Here is a 16321-nt window from a genome sequence, read left to right as displayed (position 1 = left end):
ACTGTTAACTGATAGAAAATTTAGTTTTTCCATCAACTGCCCTTTTAACAGACATCTCCTAGCCTAGTTTTGCTTTGTAACTTGCGGCTACTGTTGTTATTCTTTTTATTAAGTCAATTTTACAGCAAATGTTTTGAAGAAAGTTGAAAATTTTTATCTACTTCTGTTGACCCTAAAAGCAAACCAGCAGAAGGGCACATTCAGGTGCACTGCTTGCTAACAATGCATTCCTGAAAGAGAAATTTCATGGCATGCACTTTGGCTCTTGGTCTTCTGGTCCTATCCTGGACCACTGACAATATAACAGAGACAACTTTCGGCTTCTCAGAAAAGAAATTTTTTTTTTTTAACAGAGCTCTGAAGACCACTGAGGATCTGTCAGGGTCTTTGTGAGTGCCCTGTGGATCAGAAAGATTTTGAGGATCACCATGGAAATAAAGAATTAGGAGGAGAGACTAGAAAGAAAAGGGAAGTTTTGAAGAGAGGTGATACTCTAAAGATGATGGGATACTGGTTCTGGAGTGAGGGGAATAAGCAAAGCTGATGGGTTGCAATCAATATACAGATGATTAGGGGAGACTGAGAAGTTCAATTCAAATTCTTTGTGAACATAAAAACTTGAGGAACTTGTGTATGGGCTGTATCTCCTCCTTCTAGAACTTACAATATATATGACACTCCCCTGCTCTCCCACAAGACCATAGACTTAGTGAAGGCAGGACTGTGTATGTCCTGAGTGGTGTAATCACAGGATAGCCCAATGCATCGCAATGAGCTTACACTCCACAAATATTTGTTAGTCAGATGTCCCAGAGTCAGCTAGTACTTCTGTTGTTTTCCTCTAGCAAAACATCAAGAACTGCCTTTATCTTGTGTAACAGAAGAATAACCCATGAGTTGGATGTAATGTGGGAATTAAAGAAAACATAATACCAGTCTTTAATTGTGTCCTGAAGGAAATGTTTCTCACTGTGGAAGAGAGAGAAAGAAGGAACATATTGTAAATCCAGAGACCTGTGTTCTCCTGGTAGCTCTGGTCTTGATCTTGGTCACATGACACATCGGCAGCTTTACCGTTTATAAAATAGAAATAACAAATGATGTGTTATGCTTGGAAACATTTCAGAACTGAAAGTAGCAAATCGATACGAGGTACTATCATTGGGTAACACACAGTTTAAACTGGAAAGAAGAACTCCAGATGCATAAGCCGTGTCTTTTGTCTTTTTCATCTTGCACACAACTGCAGGGCCTAATGTGGTTCATGGTCGATAACTGGCACTTGGGCTGTGTTTATGGAATTAACGAATGATCCTAAACTGCAACAAAGAATCATAAAGATGATTTCAGATAGTTATTCTTATTTCTTTGTGCATAGATAGGGATTTTTCACATATGAGTAGTATCATGCAGTTGAATTATTAAAAACTTATGTAAGACATATAGAGTTGTAAGGTGGAGTTTCTGCCCTCAGAAAACTTCCTATCTCATTGGTACACAAGATTTAATTAGTTACTCTTTCCTCAAATTAAACAGTAATGAAAAACAATGGGAGGGACTTCTGGTGGTCCAGTGGTTAAGAATCTGCCTTGCGGTACAGGGGACGGGGATTCCATTCCTGGTTGGGGAACTGAGATCTCACATGCTGCAGAGCAACTACAGCTCACGTTCTGGAGCCCGCCTGCCACAACTAGAGTCCATGTGCTGCAGTGAAAACTCTTGCGTGATGCAGCGAAGATCACAAGTGCCGCAACTAAGACCCATCACAGCCAAATAAATAAATATTTTTTTAGAAAGGCAGTGGGAGAATCCTAGTTAAGTGTGTTTGGATGTAGGGAGCAACATTTACTCTGGTCAAGTGAAGAGAAAAAAAGAGCATGGCTCACAGAAATGAAGAAATTGTGTAAGAACCACACTCAGGAAGACCACATCCTGTACCTCCCAGGATCTAAGGGGTGGGGTTAGGACACAGGTTCAGCAGGATGCTGCAGTCAGGATGGTTTACTTCTATCCACTTTCTCCTTTGGTCACTCCATTCAGGATTCCTATTCCTGGGAGAGAGAATCCAGTTGGCATGATTAGGGAAAGACGCTCACTCCCTGGCCAAGAAAGAGCTGCTGGGCAAGACTGCATGAAGTATGCACTGGGTAGTCCCCCAAACCATCATTTGGGGGCACCTCCGAAATGGAGTGGATCCTGATGGCAGTATTGCAAGAGTTCAGAGAAGGGGGATTCTGGCGAGACTTCGCAGATGAAGAGGGGTTCAAGTGGGACTTTTAAGGATAGGTAGGAATGACAGAAATGAAGAGGAGGGAAGGTTTCAGGTGGGGCTGCCATAGGGCAAAGGTTTAGAGTTAGGACTGAGCCTGTGTGTTCACCAAAGTCAGACATGGCAAGGACAGAGAAGACACAAGTTACTAAAAAGTTCTTGGCTTTGTCTCAGTAGAAAAGTGAGGATAGATGCCAGGTGTAAAGTATAAATCAATGATTTCTGCAGGGAAACATAAGTGTAGCCCTTCTGGGAAAGCATAAGGGAAGACTTTTTTTTCTTTTAAGTTCTCTTGAGGTCCATTTTTGAAGTCTTTATTGAATTTGTTATAATATTGCTTCTGTTTTATGTTTTGATTTTTTTTGGCCCCCGCGGTAGATGGGATCTTAACTCCCCAACCAGGGATCAAACCCCCGACCCCTCCATTGGAAGGTGATGTCTTAACCAATGGATTGCCAGGGAAGTCCCAAAGACTATGGATTTTTGACGGAAAATCAGAAAAATAAATGATACGTTGGAAAGAGCTTTTGGGTATGAGATTGAGAATCCAAATCAAGGGGCGAGTCCTGGAGAAGGAAATTTACTGAGCAGAGGCTGGAGGATAGGAAAGGGCTGGATAAGAATGGAAGTAACAGCACAACGATTTAGATGACACTTGCTCTAAACAGACCAGATCTTAGCACCGTAAGGTAGAGGTCACTGCTGAGTGAAGGGAGCAGTGTTGGATGAGGAGTCAAAGACAAAGATGCTTTGGAATATCCAATATGGTCAGAGTTCTCAGGAATCAACAAGAAGTCAGGGAAAGATTACAGACAGTTAAGCCTCAGTTAGGGTTTTTGAAGTGTCTCCACCTGCCAAAGCAGGAGACCCAGGTTTGATCCCTGGGTTAGGAAGATCCACTGGAGTAGGAAATGGAATATTCCATGGACAGGGGAGCCTGGTGGGCTACAGTCCATGGGGTGGCAAAGTCAGACATGACTGAACACACACACACACACACACACAAGCCTTAGTTAAGGTTAGCATGAATTTGAGTTGCGTTTCCAAATGACTGGCTGGAAATTCTTTGGGGTTAATATTCAAAAGTCAGGGTTTCCAAAACTTTGGGGTTGATTTTAAAGATAAGAAACTTCATTCAGGAATGTTACCTTTGTTCTTAACCTTAAAGGGTTGTTGGAAATATTTGGAAGATAGCAGATTGACATATTTTGTTTGTGGTGGTTTCCCTTGTTTATATAGGGAATAGTTGCCACAGAAGTCTCTTGGTCTTCTATCCTTTTCATAAAATAAATGTATCACTAGCAACACCAGACATTTTCATGTTTGACTTAGCACTGAAACAGCACCAAATAGAATCTGTTTAGCCATTTTCAACCTTCTTCTGTGCTTGCCCACTATTTATGCTGGAGTTATCTCAAAAAAATGGATTAAAGGAGACAGCATGAACCTACAAGCAATCTTGAACCTCAAATATTTGATCTATGTCATCACATTTAAGTAGTTCAGAATCTGCTTAGAAAAGACAAACCGGGGGTCTGGCTTCTCTTCACCTCTTTGAAAGAGCCAACATTTAGGACTTATTAGTGAGCTAGGTTCTCCCCATGCCCAAGTCACCCTGTGGTGGCCTTTTCCCCGTCTGCTTAAGGAAATGTGCCAATAATTGCTTTGTGTCATACATCTAGTTTTACAAAATTAAAAGTAAACCAAAAGCTATTTGCTCCAAAAGAGGCCTAAGAATCATGTTTTGATAAAAAAAAAAAAAAAAAAACACTTTTTATTTATCTATTTTGTCAGTTAAAAAATGTATCTGTGTGTGCTAAGTCACTTCATTGTGTCCAACTCTTTGCCGCCCTACTCTTTGTGACCCTAAGGACTGGAGCCCATCAGGCTCCTTTTTCCATGGGATTCTCCAGACAAGAATACTGGAGTGGGTTGCCATGCCCTCCTCCAAGGAATCTTCCCAACCCAAGAATTGAACCCGTGTCTCCTCCATTGGCAGATGGATTCTTTACCACTAGTGCCACCTGGGAAGCCCCCACAAAATGTATCTACTTGGTCTTAAAGGAGCCCTTTTAGTATACTCAGTGTAATTCTTCACAAGGAATAACCTACTCATTAATATGGCTAACCCTGGGACTTCTCTGGTGGTCCAGTGGTTGAGAATCAGGGGACACAGGTTCAACCCCTCATTGGGAAACTAAAGTCCCACATGCCGAGGGCCTGCTGAGCCTGCCCCCCCTACAATGAAAGATCTTGCATGGCACAGCGAAGACCTGATGCAGCCAAGTAAATAAATAACTAAAAATATATGGCTAATCCTAACAACCATAGTCGCAACTACTGGGACTCCTATTGATTGAGTTTGTACTAAAATTGTTTACAAATACAGTCTATTGAATATCAATAATCATAATGTAGATTGGTATACAGATAATTGCAGCTATGAAATCAGAAGAGATTGTTTCCTAGCAGGAAAGCTATGACAAACCTAGTGTGTTGAAAAACAGAGACATTCCTCTGCTGACAAAGGTCCATATAGTCAAGGCTATGGTCTTCCCAGTGGTCACGTACAGTTGTGAGAGATGGACCATAAAGAAGGTCCATCTTTGGCACCTTTGATGCCAAACAATTGATCCCTTTGAACTGTGGTGCTGGAGAAGACTCCTGAAAGTCCTTTGGACAGCAAGGAGATCAAACCAGTCAATCTTAAGGGAAATCAACCCGAATACTCATTGGAAGGACTGATGCTGAAGCTGAAGCTCCAATATTTTGGTAATCTGATGCGAACAACTGATTCTTTGGAAAAGTCCCTGATGCTGGGAAAGATTGAGGGCAGAAGGAGAAGAGGGCATTAGAGGATGAGATGGCTGGATGTCATTACCAATGCAATCGACATGAACTTGGGCAAACTTCGGGAGATGGTGAGAGACAGGGAAGTCTAGCGTACTGCAGTCCATAGCATCACAAAGAGTCTGACATGACTTAGTGACTGAACAACAACAACAACACAGATCATCATATGAAGTTGGTATTATTATGATGACTCATTAAGATAAATGCCTAATGTGGAAACTGAAGCTTAGGAAGATCAGGTAACTAGGCTAGCATCACACAGTAACTAACAAGGCCAGACTTGAGCACACATCTGGATGGTTCTGAAGCCTACCCTTTCACTATGCATCATAGTTTCTTTACTTAACAAATGTCCCCCTGCGTGACATTATGCTTGGTTCTTGACCAGAAACCTGTGCCCTTACTTGTTTGGCTTTAATATATTTTTAATTAAAAAACTTCAAACTTTTCCTTTTAAGTTAATTTTAGACTTATAAAAAGTTGTACACATGGTATAAAAATTCCTGCATATCCAGATTCCTCAAAAGTTAATCTTGCCTAATACAGTACAATGATCAAAATCAGGAAATTAACATTGATACCATTCTGTTATATAATCTACAGACCTTATTCAAATTTCACCAGCTTTCCCACAACTGTCTAGGATCTAAACCGGGATGACATGTTGTATTTAGTTGTCACATTTCATTGGTTTCCTTCAAGGCCAACCCTGCACTCACACGACCCTGGGAGTGAGTGTCTATGGATTTTGTACTCTAGTTGCATTGCTCGCTTCATCCCAGTCCCTTGAATCTAGAATAGTTCTTCATCTTTCTTTGTTTTTCATACCCTTAACCCTTTAAAAAGTCACTGGACAGTTATTTCTGTTTCAACATTCTTTGGCATTGCCTTTCTTTGGGATTGGAATGCAGACTGATCTTTTCCAAGCCTGTGACCACTGCTGAGATCAAATTGCCAACATCTGTTGGATTATCAAAAAAGCAAGAGAGTTCCAGAAAAACATCTAGTTCTGCTTTATTGACTACACCAAAGCCTTTGACTGTGTGGATCACAACGAACTGTGGAAAATTCTTTAAGAGGTGGGAATACCAGACCACCTTATCTGCCTCCTGAGAAATATGTACGCAGGTCAAGAAGCAACTGGACATGGAAAAACAGACTGGTTCCAAATTGGGAAAGGAGTACATCAAGGCTGTGTATTGTCACCCTACTTATTTAACTTATATGCAGAGTATATCATGAGAAATGCTGGGCTGGATGAAGCACAAGCTGGAATCAAGATTGCCGGGAGAAATATCAATAACCTCAGATATGCAGATGACACCACCCTTATGGCAGGAAGAGAAGAAGAACTAAAGAGCCTCTTGAAAGTGAAAGAGGAGAGTGAAAAATGTGGTTTAAAACTCAACACGCGAAAAACAAAGATCATGGCCTCTGGTCTCATCACTTCATGGCAAATAGATGGGGAAACAATGAGAGACTTTATTTTTTTTGGCTCCAAAATCACTGCAGGTGGTGACTGCAGCCATGAAATTAAAAGACACTTGCTCCTTGGAAGAAAAACTATGACCAACTTAGCATATTAAAAAGCAGAGACATTACTTTGCCAACAAAGTCCTGTCTAGTCAAAGCTATGGTTTTTCCAGTGGTCATGAATGGATGTGAGTGTTGGATCATAAAGAAAGCTGAGTGCCAAAGAATTGATGCTTTTGAACTGTGGTGTTGGAGAAGACTCTTGAGAGTCCCTTGGACTGCAAGGAGATCCAACCAGTCCATCCTGAGGGAGATCAGTCCTGGGTGTTCATTGGAAGGACTGATGCTGAAGCTGAAACTCCAATCCTTTGGCCACCTGATGCGAAGAACTGGCTCATTGGAAAAGACCCTGATGCTGGGAGGGATTGGAGGCAGGAGGAGAAGGGGACAACAGAGGATGAGATAGTTGGATGGCATCACTGACTCAATGGACATGAGTTTGAGCAAGCTCCGGGAGTTGGTGATGGACAGGGAAGCCTGGTGTGCTGCAGTCCATGGAGTTGTAAAGAGTCAGACATGACTGAGCGACTGAACTGAACTGAACTGAACTATTTCTGTAGGTTCCTCAGTTTGGGTTTGTCTGCTGTTTCTTCATGAATAAATTGGTATTGTGCACTAACTGCTATAGAAGTTATGTTTTATCCCTCTTGATGCATCCTACCAAGAGTCATGTTATGTTGATTTGTCACATTGCTTGTGATACTAACTTTGATCATTTGGTTAAGGTAGTATCTGCTAGATTTCCCCACTGTAAACTTACTGTTTTTCCTTTGCTATCAGTAATTGTTTTGCAGGGGAGCTACTTTAAGACTATATAAATGTCCTGTTTCTCATAGTACTTTTGCCACTAATTTTTATCTTTTATTGATCATTCTTGTCTAAGTCAAAGATTATGATGGTGTTTAAAAGTGGTGACATCCTGTTTCCATCACTCTTGTTGTTGTTCAGTCACTAAGTTTTGTCCGACTCACTGCGACCTCATGGACTGCAGCACACCAGGCTTCCCTGTCCTTCACTGTCTCCCGGAGTTTGCTCAAACTCATGTCCATTAAGTCAGTGGTGATATCCAACAGTCTCAGCCTCTGTTGCCCCCTTCTTCTCCTGCCTTCAGTCTTACCCACCATCAGGATCTTTTCCAGTGTCAGCTCTTTACATCAGGTGGCCAAAGTATTGGAGCTTCAGCTTTGGTATTAGTCCTTCCAATGAATCTTCAGGATTGAGTTCCTTTAGGATTGACTGGTTTGATTGCCTTCCATAATTATGTCTACATTTTACATTGGAATTTTATTGTAAGGAAGAGCTTTCTCTGTTTTCTTTTTTTTTTTTTTCAATTATTTACTTATATTAGTATGGATTGATGGATTCTTATTATGTTCTGTGGTTTATAGTCTATTACTTTCATCATTTATTTTGTTTGTTCAAATTTGGCCCAAAACCCCCCTTCATTTTGGCTTCTATATCCTTTTGATGTGTTCCCATCATTTGTTTGAAGTACTTAACTTCTGGACCCCAGGTTGTTTGTTCCAGGCCCATCTTGTGCTTTTGCTGCCCAGCCATGGCCTGAGACATTATTCTAAGGAAGCCTGGTTCCTTCAGTTGGAGATTGGTATTCAGAAACCAAGATCTGGGCAGTATGTGTACCTACTGCTGCTGGAGTATCATTGCTTCTAGTTGCCCTCAGTGGAGAGAGCTAGAAATATATGAGCATACACACACATCTGTATCTATTTGTATATTTGTCTTTCTACATATATATATAATAAAAAATACATATATATATAATAAAATCATCACTTCATAGTGATACCTCCAATTCCATTTGATCACCACAAGGTTTATCCTAAACACTCTATTTATAACCCCTGTCTCTTATTTGCTCTATATTAGAATTCACAGAAAGTAATTTCCCACACCCCGTGAGTACATCTGTGCATGTACTCACAGGGGTGAGTTTTAGTTTTTTATCTTTAGTTGTAGTGAGCATAGTAAAAGCACTTTTTCGAAGTTGGTTGTTTTTTCTCCTTCACTTTTTGTGTGGCTATGTTTTTCATTTGTTATTACTCTGTTAGGTTTATTTCTTGGTTTGTTTTCTCTACCAGTTATCAATTTATTGCTCTTCAGCTCCAAAGTCTCCCTTCATTACTTACTCGACTGTGATGGAGATGGATCCATTAAGCATTTCTGCTTTGCGGTGAGCACCGTGTTCTGAGTTGCCAGTCAAAGGCACCGGGGGGACACTGTAGAGAAAGGGGCTTCCCCTCCTGGCTTCAGGGTGCTGCTCCTTTGTCACCTTCCCACTCCCATCACATGGCCGCGAGGGGCGGGTGGGAGACTCCAGTGCTGCCATCCAGACCACATGGTCCCCGTGAGCTCATCGCCCTGGCACTGGTCCAGTGCCCACCTCACTGTAGCCCTTCCAGCATGGACATCACACTGGGCCTCCTGCTGCTCTGCTGGTGAGAAGGCTTCCGATGACCCAACTCCTTCTGTGTGCCTGTCTGCTAGTCTTGGCCACTTGGACTCCAGAAGACAGCTTTTGGTTTGCTGGCCCTGGCTGCACTTTCCTTCTGCCAGTCTGGCTTGCCTGCACCCCAGAGGGTTATTTCCTGTTTGCCTGGTGACTGTGGGGCAGCTCTGGTCCAAGCAATTCACTAATTTTTAGCATTCACTGACTGTCTCCATCTATCGCACCCGCTCTGATAGGTTCTGAATCTCTTCTTTGGGAAGGAGCCCCTTCCAAGTGTATTCATTCCTTATACTCTCTCTCAGAGTATTTTTGTTGTTGTTGTTAGAGTACTGTTTACACTTTTATGGGGTTACCCTGTGGCTCAGACAGTAAAGAATCTGCCTGCAATGTGGAAGACCTGAGTTTGATCCCTGAGTTGGGAAGCTCCCCTGAAGTAGGAAATAGCAACCCACTCCAGTATTCCTGTGGAAAATTCCATGGACAGAGGAGCCTGACAGGCTATAGTCCATGGGGTTGCAAAGAGTCAGACATGACTGGGCGTGCACGCAAGCATACTATCCCAGCTCACAGAAATCCTATCCCTCTTTTACAGTTGCGTAGTTCTCCATTGTCGGTACTACAGTTTGTTCAGCCGCTCTTTTCTGCATGGTTATTTCAATATGGCTGTTTAACATGCTTATTTTTTTAAGAGCATGGTTGTTTTCAAATAATATTATAATAAATCATCTGCATAAATATATTTTTTTGTATTTTTGGAGCTGTATCTTCAGAATCGGTTCCTAGAAGTGGGATTGCTCGGTTGAGAAGTACCTGAGTCGTTTAGCTAGTCAAGGCCACAAGATCCCCTCTTACAGGTCTGTGCCACTTTGTGTTCCCACCAGCAGTGAGTGAGAACGCCTGTTTTCCTCTTACCTTGCCAACAGGATGTGTTGTGATGCTTTTACATTTTTGCTTATCTGATAACTGAGAGATGGTAGAGTTCTAACTTGCATTTCTTTAATGATAAGTTGTTTGAATATCTTTTCATATGTTTAAATGACATATGTTTTAAAATAAATTTTATGTTCCTACGTTCTTTCTGTTTTTCCTATTGACTTTAGTAATTTCTGCCTCTTAAAGAATTCTTTAAATATTGAGTGTGTTAGCCCCTTGTCTCTGGTACACGTTACAAATATTTTCCCCAGCATGTCAACAGCCTTTTGACTTTGCATGAGGTACTTTTGCCATACAAGTCAATCTATTATTTTCTTTCCTGGATAATGAGTCATGGTTAGAAAGACTTTCCCTGTACCAAAGTTACAGAAGAATGTACCCATGTTTTTTCTTATTCTTGTATAGTTTCAATGTCTATATTCAGATTCATGATTCATTTAGAGTTTATTCTTGTGTTTAGTGTAGATACAGATGATCTTTTTCCAGTTTCCCCTACCCAATTTCCCCTACCGTTGCCCCAGCAATTTGAGATGGCCTTTGTCACACACCAAATTTCCATATGTACTTAAGTCTCTTCAGGGACTTTTTATTCTATTCTACTGATCTGTTTACCTAATCATATGCCAGTACCCAACTGTTTCAGAGATAAAGGCTTCATAGCAGATTTAGAGTTCAGAAAGCCAATTTCCTTTACTGCTGGTTTTTAAAAATTGATCTCCTGACTCTTCTTGTGAATTGATTTTTCCATACTAACATTAATATCAACTTGTCCTTGACATTAATATGATTCAATTATGTGATGCTAAACAGAGGAAGCAGTTCAGGAACTCAGAGGTACATCTGCAACAGCAGTGAATAATTCAGCCAGTGGGAATCAATGACAGAAGAGTTTGGCCCTGGAAGAAGATTGAGGACTATCAGTAGCCTAGATGGAGTGAGAAAAGTCATAAAGGGAGGAGTCAGACCCCAGGTAAGATCCATATCCTGGAAGTCACGGTTGGCTAGAGCATCCAATCAGAAGTTCAGAAGCAGTGGCCAAGCCCAGAAGAAGTTGGGGAATTACAGCCTTACCCAACTGTGGTAAAGAGCCAGCAGGCTCAATGTGGGGGCCTCGAATTCTGAGTTCACGGGTGAAGTGAAGTTAAATGACCCATTGGGTAGGAAAATTCTCAATTCTCTATTCAATTGGCCAACAATGTGGCTTTAGAGTTTCGTTTAAAGGTATTTATGCCTGACATATTTCTGGAGTAAGCTTTATTTCATTTTGTTCCTGGGAAGTCTAAGTTCCTTCTTGCAGAGCTCGATAATTTGAAACTGAAAGTTTTTAAATGCGTCTTAAACAGCCACTTTCCCTCCCCTACCCACACATTTACCAAAATAAACAAGGCCACCCTACAAGCCGCTGTCTGATTTGCATAGCAGTGAGAGCTGATGCAAGTTCTCACATTTGGGGCTATTTCAGTTTCTGGAGATGGAAAGGGTTCCTTTCCTTAAATAATCTTGAGCATGGTATCCTTTCTAAAGCATGGTTACTGTAAAGCGAAAGCATTTGAGGAAATAAAGTGTTCATGATAAAAGAAAAACTTTGGATGGTGTCAGGTTTGATTTTTGCAGTAAGAACACACCACGTGGCCGAGTGGAGAGTTAGAGGTTGGAGACTGCAGGTTGGCTGTGTCTGTGTCTTCCCTCTCACCTGCTCCTTGCCACAGCGGGCTACACCAGTCCTGTCCCACACACACACACGTCACTTCTTCCCTCCCAGAAAAAAGCAGGAACTGAAGCCCTTTTGCAGCCTCTTCTACGTCTTCTCTAAAGCATACAAATGCTACTTGCTGTGTTTCCCTTTTTCCTAAAGTAAATTCAAGAATTGTGTCTTTTTAGCTTAATGCTTGTCAAGAATCCAGCAGGTTGTAGGCTCATAAACAGGTGGAACAGCAAGCCCTGATTTATGCCCCCTGGTGATGAGACTGTGCAGTGAGCTCAGCTTGTCACATCCTCACCCCTTTCTCACACGGCACCGTTTCATCCTGCCCTACTGCCTGGGGCAGCCCACTGTCCCCGGTTCTGTGTTCCCGTTTGTGAATATCATTTTCACACGGGTGGATAATGGCAAATTAACTGTTAAAGTGAATTGGAGGAAAAGGGGAGGGAATTAATATCTATAGAGCCTCTATTTTGGCCAAGGCAAAGTGCTCCAAGTAGCTTGTTTCATCTAATTATTACAGTTCCCCGTGAAGTGGGCAAAAATGAAGCCTCATTTTTCACTGTCATTCATGAGCCAGATTTTCTCTCACCTCTGCCTGACCCAGAGCCAGTGCAGAGTTACAGTGCCTCCTTTTTTTTTTCCAGACTTATTTATTTATAATTTATGTGGCTCTGCCCGGTCTTGGTATCAGCATGCGGGCTGTCTTAGTTGTGGCATACAGGATCTAGTTCCCTGACCAGGGATCGAACCTAGATCCCCTGCATTGGAAGCACAGAGTCTTAGACACTGGACCACCGTTTATGATGCTTTCTGATATACTCAGTGCCTGGGACAGTGTCTGCTGCATTGCAGATACTCTAGAATCTTGAGCTTATTTGTAGCTTAATCGTGGACTTTCAAAGGTTCAAAGCCTGACCCCCTCCCCCCAGTCATTACTTTCAAAGTCATAGGTGCTAGGGAGGCTGCTTTGGAAAATGAAGGTCTTTCCAGTATTATTCTTTCATCTCAGCCACGCTGCTTAGCACACACTGCCTTGTTTGACTTTGAATACAGTTTCTCTAACTCTGATTCTGTATTCTCTTTGTTGTGCCTTTGGCTGACCCCAAATTTAGAAAACCTCATAACATAATTTGGCCCTCTGGATTTTCTGAAAAGTTAAATCTGTACCTAATGACTGATCTTACTCTATTCTGCTAAACTGCCAGCAGGGTCTGACCTCAAAAGTGCTGAGTCTGCTTCTTCCCAACGGAGAATGTCATTCACATGTCTTTTCAAGATTCTTCCCAGCACAGGAAGATACTTCTACTTGCAGTCAAATACATATAACCAGTAAACAAATGTAAACATGCTTGACTCCACTAACCATTGGGGAAATGCTAATTTAGAGAAGGCATTTTTTTTTTTTCCAGCCAGCAGATTATCATGAATTTAAAAGATTGAAAACATCCAAAGTCAGCATAGATGTGGGAAAACTTTCATATATTTTGATGGGAGTGAATATTGAATGGGGCTTCCCAGGTGGCTCAGTGGTAAAGATTCCGCCTGCCAATGCGGGAACCGTGGGAGACCTGGGTTGGGAAGGTCCCCTGGAATAGGAAATGGCAACCCACTCCAGTATTCTTGCCTGGATAATCCTGTGGACAGAGAAGCCTGGCGGGCTACAATCCATGGGGTCACGGAAGTGACTGAGCTTGCATGCATGCATGATTATTAGATATCTTTTGATGTCCAATTAACAGTGTTGATTAAATTTTAAAATGTGCATATTTGCCACTCAGTGTATTTGATTATTTTCTGTTATTTGCCAATTGTTTTTTGAAAATTTTTCTCTCTCTCTTTTTTTTCCTGTGTTAGTCAGGGTTTTCCAGAGAAACAGGGAAACAGGTAGGTAGGTAAGTAGGTAGGTAGGTAGATAAAAGGAAAAAAGAATTGATGAGTTACAGCTATAAATAAGGGAGAAGGTTTATTATAGAAATTTGCTCACACGATTTTGGAGGCCAAGAAATCCCACTATTTGCCATCTGCAAGATGAAGGACCAGCCCTGCCAGTGTAGTTCACATTATGCCTGAAGGCCTGAGAAGCAGGGGTGACAATGATGTAGAATCCATTCCAGGTCTGAAGACCGGAAAACTGGGTACCCTGAGGGCAGGAGGAGACGACTGTCCCATCTCAAGCAAGAAGGGCAAATTGCTTTTTTCTGTCTTTTTGTTCTTCAAAAAGAACAAAAATCTGTTGAAGGCCTTCAACAGATTGAGTGAAGCCCATCCACACTGATGAAGGCAATCTTCTTTACCCAGTCTACAGTCTCAAATACCAATTTCTTCCAGAAACACTCTCACAAAACACTCAGAAAGAATGTTTTACCGGCTATCCGTGCATCCCTTAGCTCGATCATATTGACACTAAAATTAACACATACAGTTTCTTCTTCCTTCCTTCCTTTCTTTTTTTAAAGAAATCTTGCCGAATGATATTTGCTTCCTTAGAAGAGTTTTCTTGTGATGTGTGTCCTTCACTTGATTTCCCCTATGTTCCTTTTATCCTTGATTGTTCAGAGAGAGGAAAGCAGCTGTAACTGGGCTGCTTTTTCCTTAAAGGACTTGGCTGAGAGTCACCCTCATTCTTGGAGGTCAGAAGTAAACGTGAGCTATGTCTTCAAGGAAAGGAGTGAGCAGATATAGGGAGATACCTCAAGCACGGGCCAACTCCTAACCATTCTAGGGGGCGGACCTGGGTTCTACTGGGATTTTCTCCTCATCATCTGTAGTCTGTCCAGCTTCCAGATTTCTTTTCTCTAACTGAAGACCCACTACTGTCACCAGCCCACATGGGGCCCAGTGTGAATTACAAGGAGGCATCATTCTTAGGTCGATGCCTGCCAGCCAATGCTTGGTGAATAGACGCTGTCTTTGGGTGATTTGGGGAAAGGATTTAGCTCTGCTTGCAGGATAGAGCAGGTAAGCAATTGCAGTCCCCTCCCTTCATCCTCTGGACCAGGCATCCTTTTTCAGGGCCCTGTCTGCACAACCTTACCTGAGGCCTTGTGAAGGATGCTGGCTTTGTCTTTCAGATCAAAAGAACATAGGAAAGTACAAGAACCCAAGATGACTGGGAAAGATTTTGCTGGCACAAAAGACAAAGGGAAAAAAAGTGTTTTTGAACAGTACCATATAAGTTTAACAATCTAAATACCTCAGATGTGACATTTGTATGTCACAAGTATGACACGTACTTCAGATCTGACATTTAGGAAACAGGCATTTTACCTGAGCTCTAGAGATACAGACCCCAGCCTCCTTCCCACCTCAGTCAAGGCTTTAGAGTTTGGGGCAGTATGTTCGGCAGTTTTGTTTGGGGCAAGGTCATTTCTTTGTTTCCACAAAGGCAGAGTTTTCTTCTGTGAGTTTTAAGAAAAGAAAGTAAAATAAAATCCCTGCTTCTTCTACCATGTCAACCAGAAGTTTAATTTCAGAAGTTTCACAGTATAACTTATTTGAAATTGTCTTTCATTTTACACTCCTTTTCAGCACTCATTCATAATTTGCTTGTGTTAGTCATGTATACGCTTTGCAGAGAGAATAAGTACTTAGATGGCTAAACTTATACAGTACTGTTCAAAAACTCTTTTTTTCCCTCTACTTTTGTGCCAGCAAAATCTTTCCCAGCCATCCTGGGTTCTTGCACTCTCCTGGGTTCTTTGGCAGTTTTCCGAAGAACACAGCTGTCTGGGAAGGCACACCAAAGGGGTCAGCACTTAGATCATGGAATAATTCACCCATATCCAATAATCAGCACCAAACTGCGCATTAACTGGTTTCAGAATTCCAGTTCACTATGATGGTCATTTTAGCTAAACTCTCAGCTGCTGGCAGGATTGGTGGAATGGTCTGAGTGAGGCTGTGGCTGTAAGTCCACATCAGGCACGGGGAGGAAGGGGAAAAAACAGCTATTTGATTTAGAAAAGCTAGTCTTGGTGAGGATTTTTTTTTTTTTCTTGTTTAAAATTTTTATTTTCCTGGGTTATTCAGTCCAACTGGAAAAAGACCAGTTTACAGTTGTCCAGATGGGAAAAAAGTTGGGTGTGGAAATCCAAATTACCTGGGGCCATAGTTTTTCCTAACTGATTCTGATATCTTAGGGACTGCCACCCTGGGCCACTGGTTTTTTTTTGTTTTTTTTTTGTGGGCAGCCACTTATAAGGAGAGCTCTTGGGCATCTCTTTTTCTCTCCTAAACACTGTATTTTTAGCTTTAGAATAATTACTGGGGTGCACACGATCCTCCTGTGAGTCCACGCCAGTAGGCAGCACCGTGGCTCCTTCTGTTATCCATGGAAGTGTCTCCTACATACTTCCATGTTGTGACCCAGACTCCAGGGTTTGAACAGAATCCCTGTTTGTAAATAGCTTCAAGAGAACAATTCAGTGTCCCCAAGGTTATATTGAGCCATTTCCCCCGCCCCCCCCCCCCCACCCCATTTTGTAACTTTGGTAAGAGGTAGGTTCAGTTCAGTTCAGTTCAATCGCTGAGTCGTGTCCGACTCTTTGCGACCCCATGAATT

General features: G+C 41.9%; 1 protein-coding gene across 4 annotated transcripts in view; it reads left to right on the top strand.

Moving 5' to 3' along the window:
* ADAT2 (adenosine deaminase tRNA specific 2) overlaps window positions 1–11645 on the top strand; it is a 52730-nt gene extending 41085 nt beyond the window's left edge. The window contains exon 7 of one of the 4 annotated variants that reach the window (XR_009690697.1): window positions 10866–11645. The gene's annotated coding sequence lies outside the window, so the exon portion shown is untranslated. Of the gene's footprint in view, window positions 1–353; window positions 3262–5824; window positions 7197–10865 lie in introns of those variants that run through there. The other 3 variants (XR_009690692.1, XR_009690696.1, XR_009690691.1) reach the window with 3 other exon arrangements.
* The last annotated feature ends 4676 nt before the right edge of the window (window positions 11646–16321 follow it).

This window comes from Dama dama, chromosome 26 (genome assembly GCF_033118175.1).
Source record: "Dama dama isolate Ldn47 chromosome 26, ASM3311817v1, whole genome shotgun sequence".
Classification (NCBI taxonomy): Eukaryota; Metazoa; Chordata; class Mammalia; order Artiodactyla; family Cervidae; genus Dama; species Dama dama.
The sequence above is the reverse complement of the archived record's forward strand: the minus strand, read 5'-3'. Positions and strand labels throughout refer to the sequence as shown.